We start from the raw sequence: 11,732 nt of genomic DNA, 5'->3' as shown, positions 1-11,732 counted from the left end.
CTCCTTGGATAGATCTCTTCAGCCCCTAAAATTTGGTGAGAAGACTCCCACGATCTTCCCCCGCTTTCCCCAAGTCAAACCCGACAGTGACACATCGCCGGCAATGAGGATTCTGGCCAACCGAGGGCTTAGACGTTCCAAGGCTTCCCTAGCTCGATCTAAGGCGTTTCGAAGCTCGAGTTCAACTAGGAAAATGTACGATTACAATCTATAAGCTCAACCGTACAAAGATCTTCTTAATCCACCATGTGGATTAGAAAAATAGATTCAACAATGGTTCATTCAACTATTGATGAATCTGAAACCAAAGAGCTAGACCTAGTTATCCTTTCTTCTTCGCATCGGTGGTCTAACAACTTGCCCTCATCTTACAAGGTTGTTCTTCCACCTAGACAAAGACTGATGAGTGAATTCCTTGATAAGATGAAGGAAACTTTATTTACGGATGATCCATTGCGCCCATACAAGAACAAAAAATGGTCAAGACAAATTATAATAGGACTTCAATCCTTATTCCCAATTCTTAAGTGGGGGAGTGAGTACAATCTCATAAATTTGAAAGGAGATGTTATTGTGGGATTAACAATTGCTAGTCTCTACATCCCACAGGATATTGGGTATGCTAAGCTTGCAAACTTGGATCCCCAATATGGGTTATATTCCAGTTTTGTGTCACCAATGGTAAAAAGCTGTTCTGGGAAGTTCAAGAGAAATTTCCATTGGACCAGTGGCTGTTATGTCTCTCTTGCTTGGTAGTCTTCTTCAGAAAGAATACGATTACACAAAAAATAGGGCAGAGTACTATAGGCTTGCATTTACTGCCACCTACTTTGCTGAAGTCACTGAGGCAGCAATGGGATGCTTGAGATTGGGATTTTTAATAGACTTCTTATCTCATGCTGCTATTATTGGATTCATGGGTGGGGCAGCCATTACAATTGGCCTTCAACAACTTAAAGGATTTCTCAGTATAAAAAACTTTACAAAGAAAATAGATATAATTTCTGTGATGAAGTATGTTTGGGGTTCAGTTCATCATGGTTGGAACTGTCAAACTATAGTTATTGGGATAGCCTTCTTGATATTCCTTCTTCTTGCTAAATATATAGGAAAGAAGAAGAGGAGTCTCTTTTGGGTGCCAGCAATTGCTCCATTAAACTCTATAATTCTTTCCACTTTTTTTGTATACATCACCTATGCCAACAAACATGGGGTTTAAATTGTGAATTATATTAAAAAAGGCTTCAATCCTTCATCAGCACATCAAATTTACTTCATCGGTTCAAATCTTGTAAAAGGAGTAAAGATTGGTGTTGTTTCTGGGATGATAGAATTGACTGAAGCTGTGGCAATAGGCTGAACATTTGCTGCCATGAAGGATTATCAATTGGATGGAAACAAAGAAATGGTGGCCCTTGGAACCATGAAAATTATTGGGTCCTTCACTTCTTGCTACATATCTACAGGTTCTTTCTCAAGATCAACAGTGAATTACAAGACTGGATGTCAAACAGCAGCTTCCAATATTGTAATATCCATAGCAGTAGGGTTGACATTGGCAGTCCTCACTCCCCTCTTCAAATACACACCAAATGCAATCCTTTCCTCAATCATCATCAATGCTGTGATTGTTCTTATTGACTATAATGCAGCTATACTTATCTGGAAGGTTGATAAAATGGACTTCATTGCCTGCATGGGAGCATTTTTTAGTATGATCTTTATTAGTGTTGAGATTGATCTCTTAATTGTGGTTTCAATATCATTTATTAAAATCCTTCTTCAAGTGACTAGACCAAGAATTGTTTTACTTGGTAATCTCTCAAGAACTTCCATTTACAGGAACATTCAACAATACCCTGAGGCAACTACAGTTCCTGGATTTGTAATTGTTAGAGTTGATTTTGATATCTACTTCTCAAATTCCAATTATGTCAAGGAGAAGAGATCCAAAGAGTCCAAGGAGAAGAAGTCTAAGAATGCTAAAGACCTGAATACCTAATATCCCACTCAAAGTCATTTGTGTTATTTATAGGCTTAGAAATCCAGGCTATTGGCAGTGGTGCCCAGCCACTTTATTTTCTGCATACCCTGGATTATAATTAAGGGCAATTAACCTATGGACATTTATTTATTAGTTTGATTATGCTGATGTGTTTTATTTATGATTGTGTGCCTCTAGGATTACCTACTTTTCTTAGTTTATTGGTAATCTGCATGCCGCTTTTATTTTAGCATAGATCTTGTTAGGCTCTCTAAGGACTATAAAATTTTCCTACTCATAACTAATATCTAAAATATTAAGATTTAAATAATATAGAAATATAACGAATCTAGAGAACTACCTGAATCATCCAGGGTCGCATGCAGAATATTGCATTCTTCTTTCTCCTTTCTAATAAGACACCTCCCCGCCTGCAGGTAGAGTCTGGATAATTTGGCCTATGAGGATAAAGTGCCAAACCTAGGGAGGCCCAGTCTTTTCTAAAAATTTATTTTCTATAAGCCTATTTTTAAAGTTTAAAGCATACATAATTTGGACCTTTCAACTAGCATGCATTTTATTAGAAATAAATTTAATTAAAATTTAATTGCATTAGCTATGAGCATTCAACTTATATAAGTACAAGGCTAATTAGAAAACTATCTAGATGTCAGACTTAATTTCCAAAAACCAATCCACCCATCCATCTTTCATAAATGACTGGACCACATGATTTTATATTGCTTAGGTGGTTAGCTGGCTCACCAATTTAGGATGGGGTAAGTCCAGGTTTTGCACTGCATAGTTAGGACACGGGTGTTAGTGTACGTATAACACTAAACCAAATTTAGATTTAAGATTTAAGGCTACTGCATTTCATCTCATAGTGTGCCTAAATAGTGGGTAAGTTCCCTATTCTTCAAGGACTATAAATCCTACTTATCTACGTCACATGGATGACACCACTTCCATTATTTTCTCACGCATGTGTCGAGTGCTTGATTTCTTTTTTTCAATTTTTTCTCACTACCTTAGTCCCTCTGGATGTTAGTATGAGTCGTGTATGTCGACTAAGCCAAATTGGACCTTTCTTTACCTTTGAGTAGGACTTCCTAGTCTTAGACCCATGTGTCAATCCCATTTTGGAAAGGATAATGTATGATCTTTAATCAAGAGTTTTCTCAAGCTTCGGACTGAGATGTAATTAACCATGGGGGCTTGCATCTATGGGAAATTAAATTCCACATCTATTAAACCCCATCCGAGATAATGAATCGGGTGGGGAAAATTTATTATTTTGATCAGGTCGGGTATATTACTATCCATCGGAGTGCGCTGGCGAGAGTCGCTATCCTCAATGGTTAGTCGTATGCATGATCTAATCTGCCCTTCCATTAGCCCGTTTATGAGGAGCGCAAAGGCCTTTGATCGTCTCTATCCCTCGGGATAGGTGCTATCGTATACCCCTCTTGAAATCAATATAGTCGTAGTGGTATCCTTTCGGAGGTCCATAGGTTTATGGCGACCACAGTGGGACCAATTTCTCTCTCCATCTTTGGATCATATATTATATTTTCTTATGTGTACTCTAGAATTGGTCCTCCTTAGATTAGGTTCGTCTCACTCTAAGTTAGGGTCTTTTCATAGTTAGGATTCCTTCTTCTTATCTATGGTCTATCCCTACTCTACTTCTTTCTAGCCTTGCAGGCTACTCTGTCCCTTATCCATCTTTATTAATTCATTCCTTCTTTCATGATTTCCATTCTAACTAAATTTTCAATTTATTTTCTCAACAGCAGTGCCTTGTCTTTATTTGTATCTTCTATTACTTTTAGTTTCAGCTAGGATGCACGGATGACTCTTTCTGAGTCCCTACTAGTTAGTCCCCCAACTAGAGGAATCACTTTTGGTTTCTTCACTGACTCGGCATTTGTCACCTTTGGGGGACCCACCCCTACTGAGGTTGTTACATTCTCTCCTCCCCAGAGGAGAGGACGTGCAACCATGCGTCCCTTTGAACATCCAATTGCTTGTCCCGTTCTCATTCCTGCGCAGCCAGTGCGCCCTGTGGATAGGCAACCAGTGCCTATACCACTCCCTGTTCCCCCCATTCATCTTACAGTTAGGCGGCTAGTGCATACTGCACCTGTTGCACAGGCTGCTCCGGCCCCTCAGTGTCGGAAGCTTGCTGTTGTTACACCATTTGTTCTAGCAAAGGTACCTTAAGTTCGGGTTTCCCCTTCCACTTTCATTAGGAAGAGGGGTGCCCAGACCAAGGCTCCTTCACCTTCTTCTCATCTGGTTTTCATTTTCACTTGGTTCTCTCACCCTGAGACCGTCGGGAAGACCCTGACCCTTCCTATTATTCTTGTTCCCCCTGCCGCTCAGGCAATGGATTCAAATGTTCTGTCCTCCTCTACCTCTAGCCTTGGGAGAAGGGCTAGGAGGAATAGGAATATAAGACTTTGTTTGACTGCATCTAAGGTAGATAGATAGCAGATGGCAGAGGCGATAGCTCACCAGGAGCTCGTTCAGAGGAGAGGGGCTCCCAGGCAATGGAGACCACGACTAATTATAGTTGTACCTACTCCTGAGATAGTAGTGGCACCTGAGATAGAGGTGATCCAGGGAGAATGCTTCTCTCTACTTGCTCATAGTGGGGATAAGGAGGACGTTACCTGTATTACAGCGATCTCTCCTGTCACCACTACTCTACCCCGAGCTAGGGTCCCCCAGGATTCTAGTGTTCGAGCCCTCTCTTAGAGAATTTGGAGCATCATCCACCTAGCATGTGGTAAAGGGCCTATTAGTCAGGAGAGGTTACTCTGACAGATTTCTTAGGCTACTTTTCAGTTACAGAGGCAGACTGTGAGACAGAGGTATAAGTGGTAGAGAGGACAGCCACCTCAGTAGTCAGTGTAGATAGCTCCAGTTGTTAGACTGTCGGTAGTTACTCCTACTGTTGGACGACGACCATGTCGCCACGAACAGAGACAAGAGCGGGAGCTTGCTCGGTCCTAGATCAGTTCAGTTGTGGTAGCCCCTCAACAGTCAGTTACCCATATGGAGCCTCGCCATAGTAGGTGGGTTTGGAGACGTCAGCAAACGGACACCCTATTGAGAGAGTTCATCCAATTAAGATAGTATTGTTGGTAGAGGTAATTCATCTAGAGAATATAGTATATCATATGGATATTATAGTTCCTTCTGGGTCAGAGGCGGTCTTGATGACTTGTGATGAGGATGTAGTACCTACCCTTGATGGATCACCAGACTGGGTTGAGACATATCTATCTCCCAGTCCTCATAGGATCACTTCCCCTATAATTCCATATATAGAGGCACTTTGCTGGGCCTTCTCAGAGGATGACATACTAGGAGGTGAGTCAGATGAAGATGTACCGGCACACCGGGTCTGGATGATTACACATAGAGGTCACTTAGACAGGTAGAGAGAGCCTGAGGACCAGAATGAGCAGGGAGACCCCGAGGCGAGAGGATCTCTGAGATCATTAGCTATGGATGACATAGTCTTGCACTTACAGATTCAGATGGCCGAGATGGCCAAGGCCATAGTAGCGATGACTACCCAGTTGACAGCTTTGTGGGCTATACCCCAAATGATAGGCATAGGTACCCCTACCACATCCAGAGAAGAGACAGTAGTATCGCCAATAGCACTAGACCCTGTGAGAGTTGATAGGGTCCAGAGGGTAGTTTTTACAGCACCTATAGTAGTCTAGAGTCAGCTAGCATAATTTTTAGCCAGCCATATTCAGGATTTAAATGCTTAGAAGGTAGAGCAGACAATTTTCTCTAGGAAAATTGGAGAGGCAGTTAGTAGAGGGCGTCCTTATCCTGTTGAGTACGAGTAAAAGCCCTACCCCCAGCTTTATTCCCCCTAGATTTAGAGTATTTGATAAGTTTGGGAACCCGAGATAGCATGTGGCTCAGTACCAGGTCATATATTGCAACATAGAAGAAAACGATGCTTTGATATTGAGGCTTTTTATTAGTAGTCTTGTTGTGGAGATATTTGCTTGGTACGCTAATCTCCCCAATGACTCAATCCGAACTTTTGCAAAGTTGGAGCATTGTTCATATAGAGGTTTGTTAGTGTAGAGCATTGGGTCACAGTAGGAGATTTACTGGTTACTAGACAGCATCCTCGAGAGATACTACAGGATTATATAGTTAGATTGAAAAACTTCAGCCTACAATGTGAGCCCCAGTTCTTGGAGCAACATGCAGTAGAGATTTTATTGAAGAATATAGATGGTATGATATTACTCTACCTCAAGGGATTTAGTATACGAACCTTTCAGAAGTTACTCATGAAGGTAGTCAGATTACAGGACAGCATACTCGATGCAGACCCTCCTAAGATTGAGAGTCAGCCTTCACGCAGACCTCAGCATCAAGAGTTTTCAGGGGCACCTCCACCTAGGAGAGGAGAGGTACACAGTCCTATGGACCAAAAGATAAGGAAAAGAGGCCCTTAGTCGGTTCAGCATCGCCACATCCATCTCTCACATAGGGTTAGTCAGTAGTGCAGCCCAGGTCCTCCCGTAGGACTCTAGAGAGTTAGTAGTACCTATAGAAGAAAATTAGTAAGGAATATCCATTCAAAAGAGAAAGTATAAGAAAAATATTTAAATTACTTACTAAGAAAAACATCCTAACATTCTCGAACAATAATATAGTGGAGGAGGAGGGCAGACAGATCACCCACTCTATTGTCCTTTCCACATACACATCGGGCATGTTTTGGAGGATTACTATGTGTTTAAGGATAAGGTTGAGAGGCTCATGGCCAATGGGAAGATCCATCTACATGACATTAATTTAGTGCAGCCTTTGGGTAAGGCTACTCATACAATTCAGATGATCTCTAGTCCCACCACAGTCCCAGCCACAGTTCTAGCCACTAACAGTCAGAGCTACAGTCAGGGTAATAGTAATAGGTCACCCCATAGTTTTGAGGGAGAGTGACACTTAGCACTCTCCAAGAAGACCAAGTAGATGATCATACAAGTTGTATAGAGTTCTGAGGTAGTTGAGAGGAGGCCTCCCCAGACCAAGTCAACAGTTGCCGCTCCAGTTACTACACTAGCACTTTTCTCTTCTTCTTCTTCTATTGTAGTGTCATATGAGCACATTTCTTTTTCTATTTTACTTGTACAAGAAAATTATATGAAAGAGAAAAAAATGTTGTAACCTTAGAAGGGAAGATAGGCCCCCTTCCAGCACTTATATTGAAGGACTTTGTTCTCCCTTCTATTAATGATGCAATAAATGAAGAAGATGATTCTGACTATTTTTAGTATTCTTTACCTACAACTTTTACTTTAGTTTCTTCTAGTACTCGTTCTTCTCATGTCTTACATATCTTTTGTAATGTAAATATTTCTGTGTGTATTGATGAATCTGAGTCTGATGAAGAACCTATATTCACCTTTCTAAAGGGTGGTTATATAGATTCAGAAGATGAATTCGAGAACCTACTCTAGGCACTTTCCTTAGAGCCAACACAAGCCACCACCACTGAACCAAAGCAATCTCCTGTTGAGAATGTTCAATACAAGAAGTTCATTTGTGTTCAAGGAAGGTCCTTCCACCTCGGATGGCTAAGAATATAAAACATAAAAATATTATTACCAGCAGGATGATCCTATCCCTTCCTCCCTAGAGCAGTCTAAGAAGAAATGGAAAGGCCCTCAATTGGAAGTTGATTATAATGTGATGGCTCACTTAAGGAAAATTCCTTCCCTTCTTAGTATCTATGAAACTTTGATGATGTCCCCTAACTTAAGAGAGACATTGGTGAAAGCCCTACTCATACCAGAGTCGTATCAAGCCTTCTTTACTTCTGATTATGTTGGTGATGCATGCCATTTGAAAGAGATGCCATGCATTATATTTTCAAAGCATGATCTTCTCTTAGAGACTTCTGAGCACAAGCATCCCTTATATGTTACTACTAAAGTCAATGATTATGAGTTTAACAGGGTCCACATTGACTAGGGTGCTTCAGTGAGCATCCTTACTTATGAAACTTTAAAGAGCCTCTCCCTAGGTCATTTGAAGCTCACTTCTGATAAGATTATGTTAACAGGCTTCAATAATCAAGGCCAGCGCGCTCTAGAGTCTATTACCCTACCTCTAAAGTTTGGAAAATTTTTAACTTAAGCAAAGTTTCATGTACTTGAGGCTGATACTTCATCAGGGGCTCTCGTAGGAAGGCCTTGGCTCCACGAGTATGGAATGGTGCCCTCTATTTTGCACCAATATGTAAAGTTTATGAGGAATGATGTCGAGTATACCATTTTTGGAGATACACAGCCCTGCTCCGTACATGAGGTCTTTATTTATGATGACATCGAGTATTATGTACCTCAAAAGACTCTTAAACCTCTACCTGCTCAGTCACTAGTGACACCCGCTAGTGTTTTACAGGGTCCTACGCAGTCACCTACGCAGGGTCCTATACAATCATTAGTACAGGGTCCATCACAGGTTAGTATTGAGGTAGGTGTTTCCACTTCACACTCTGATAGAGATCCTTTTTTAGTTTGCAGTGAGGCATGATGCTCCCCCTAATAGAGGTAGGGGAGGACGAGGTAGAGGCAGAGGGTCGACCCACGAGCCGCGAAACTACAACACTTGGACTACCCCTCCCCCATACCTTTACACTTCTTCTTTGACTGTAGAGTCTGACTCTTCAGATGATGAAATGATCGATGTCCTTCATTGTTCAGTCCCTTCATCATCTCCAGATTCTGCTGGTTATAATTCACGTCCTATCTTTCATATTCATTTGATACCTGAGGGTGGATTAGTTGTTGATAGTAGTTAAGATGAGGAAGATGGCTGTCCGCCCTTTTCTTTCCTCGAAACAACCTGCGAAAACTTTCGATGTCGTGCCAGTGATAGCCTACTGCTGAATCATAGCCTAACCTATGGGGCCCTGGGACGTCTAACTAGATCTATTTGTGAGATCTAGGCTAATAGTAAGAATTCTTTCTCTATAGAAAATGCCTTTTTTTCTAATAAACCTATATGAAGTAGGTTTTATCCTCGAGCAAAGAAAGAAGCGATACAATAAGCAATCTCACTTTGATTCCATGGGAGTTCTCGTAAGCCAATGTCCTGTCCCTGAATCTCCGGTAGTTTCCCCTAAACAAATGAGATTCGATATCAAAGAACAGGTGATTGCAGAAACCAAGAAACTTGCCTGTTTCTTGTTAGAAAGAGAAAAAAGAAATTGAGGTTGGATGAAGTCCAATACTCTAATCTATTGAAAATGAATTATGATTTCATATTGAAAACAAATTTTTAGAGTCTATTGAATCACTCGAAAGATCGCCCGTTCCCCTATGGGGTAGGTTAAGTAAAGTAGTTGCCCTCACCTGCCGCCTTCCTTCTCTTGAGATTGGAGTGGCCTAAGAGAGTCTGGAATCTTTTCCGTCACAATCTCCTCTCTCCTTGCTCGAGTAAAGACGAGCTTCCCTCTCGAACTACCTCTAGAGTATAACATATACTATACTTCATAGTATAGCTACTTCTTCGTTACTCTCATTCCTCTCCTTTCAGTTGACCAAAGACAAGCTGACCTCTCCTTTCAGTCGAGCTTGTCTCCTCCGCCAACTCTAGATAGATCTGGTGTGGTATTCGAAGGTTCTTCCGACGTTAGACTACTAGTCAACAGCCTTCTCCCCATCAAGTATGTGGAATAGGAGTGTAGGATTCCTATCAAAGACCTTCTGACACTCCTTCAACTAGTGATGATAGTTCACTATGGACTAGTGAACCCCCTATACGATATATTTTGGCCAACTCGATATAAGGAGTGTCCTTCTTTACCCCGTAGTATAGGTGCACCACTAAGTCTTGTGAACCAGGATCCGGAGGAGACTGCTGTGGATATAGAGGTCAAGAGTGCCCCTCGTTACTTTTTCACCTGCTGTAGAGAGTTTTGTTGAGCGAGGTCTTATTCGTTCTACTTGGCCTGATGAACAAGATCAACAGCAAGCCCGTATTTGGCAAATTGACTTCCCTCGAGGCATGGGAAACTAAATTCCACATCTACTAAACCCCATCCGAGCTAATGTATCGGGTGGGGGAAACCCATTTGTCTGATCAGGTCGGGTATATTACTACCCATCGGGGTGCGCTGGCGAGAGCCTCTATCCTTAATGGTTAGTCGTATGCATGATCTAATCTGCCCTTCCATCAGCCCGTTTGCGAGGAGCGCGGAGGCCTGCGATCGTCTCTATCTCTCGAGGTAGGTGCGGTCGTATACCCCTCTTGCAATCCTGCAGCCGTAGCGGTGTGCTTTCGGAGGTCCACAAAGCTGCTTTTTAGTACCAAAAAGTTTTGAAAACAATGGTCTAAAGTTGTCCCAAGTGAAGCCTAAGTTCATAATTTTTGGCTACCTATCTCTCTATTTCTTTTGAATAATAATCATGTCGACTTCCTTTTGTCGGTCAATGTCTATTAGTAGATAAGCCCGACTTTTGACCCCTAATGCCAACTAATATCTAATGCCCATCATTGCAAGACTTCTAACATTTATTATCACTCGTCGATCAATGCTCGTCTTTGACTTGTAGTTAGCACTGACCATCAATCAATGTTCAATTATCATTACCTATGTATGTTGTTATCTTACCCACATACCCCATCCAACACTCGCATTTAATCTTCTTCATTGATTTTTATGCTTCTTCTTTTTTCCCCACAACTAAAGGAGGAACTCTTCTTAATTTTATATATTTTATATCATTTTCACACCTTCTTCGATTATAGTCAAGGGTGATCATTTTTTAAATGAGAACTCTAACTAGTTTAACTATTTAAATTGTATTAGATTTCATGATATCTCTCTTCTATTTGTTTTATGTGTGTTATTTAGTTTATCTAATTATATGAGAGGTCTTCATGTAAGCTAACATACTGAACTCACCCTCTCTCTATTTTTGCTAATATTCTAACATGCAACACGTTTATTTAATCAAAATATAAGTAGACTTTGCTTTGAAGGATTAAAATTTGGGTGATATTTATCCTTACTATATGCTATGTCTTTTTAATGTGGTTTAATTTATTAGACATTTGCAATTTTGTGTTAAATTTTAGATGAACGTAATATTGTTTAGAAAACTCAACTATTGAAAATTTTGACTTAATATACCTCATAACACACAATTTGAATAAATATGCCACTTATACTTTTATTTGGCTAGATGTGACTAAAAGTCTTTTTGGGTGAAAATATCTGTCAATTAAAATATGAGGGATATTCATTCATGTTCATCTGAACATTCATTCCATACTACCGCTTAATTTTCTCTATCAAGCATCTTAGAGCTTGATTAAATAGAGTCATTATATTTATTATATGGCTCTATATTTATTATATCACCTTAATTTTAAAGCTTTCAACGAGTGTTATCACCTGCATCTATTGAACATTCATTCTAGGGGTGTCAATTTCGGGTCACGGGTCGGGTTCGGGTCGAACCCGAAACTAACCCGGGTTCAAATGGGTCAGAAATTTGAACCCGGACCCGACTCGGGTAGGTAAACGGGTAGAAAATTTCAACTCGGACACGACCCGACAGGTTGCCAGGTTGACCCGACACTACCCACGTTGCAGCGAGACGCGAGCGAGGCAGCGAGCTACGAGCTCGGCACGGCTGCAGCGCGACATGCAGCGCAGGTTCGGCAGCGGGCCACGGCGCGGCAA

General features: G+C 41.1%; 1 pseudogene; it reads left to right on the top strand.

Annotated features, from left to right (window-relative positions):
- The first annotated feature begins 273 nt into the window (after nt 1–273).
- Nucleotides 274–2,002, top strand: LOC110109691 (annotated as a pseudogene).
- The last annotated feature ends 9,730 nt before the right edge of the window (nt 2,003–11,732 follow it).

This window comes from Dendrobium catenatum, unplaced genomic scaffold (assembly GCF_001605985.2).
Source record: "Dendrobium catenatum unplaced genomic scaffold, ASM160598v2 original_scaffold_59640, whole genome shotgun sequence".
Lineage (NCBI taxonomy): Eukaryota > Viridiplantae > Streptophyta > Magnoliopsida > Asparagales > Orchidaceae > Dendrobium > Dendrobium catenatum.
Note: the sequence above shows the minus strand (reverse complement) of the source record. Positions and strands in the feature narration are given on the sequence as shown.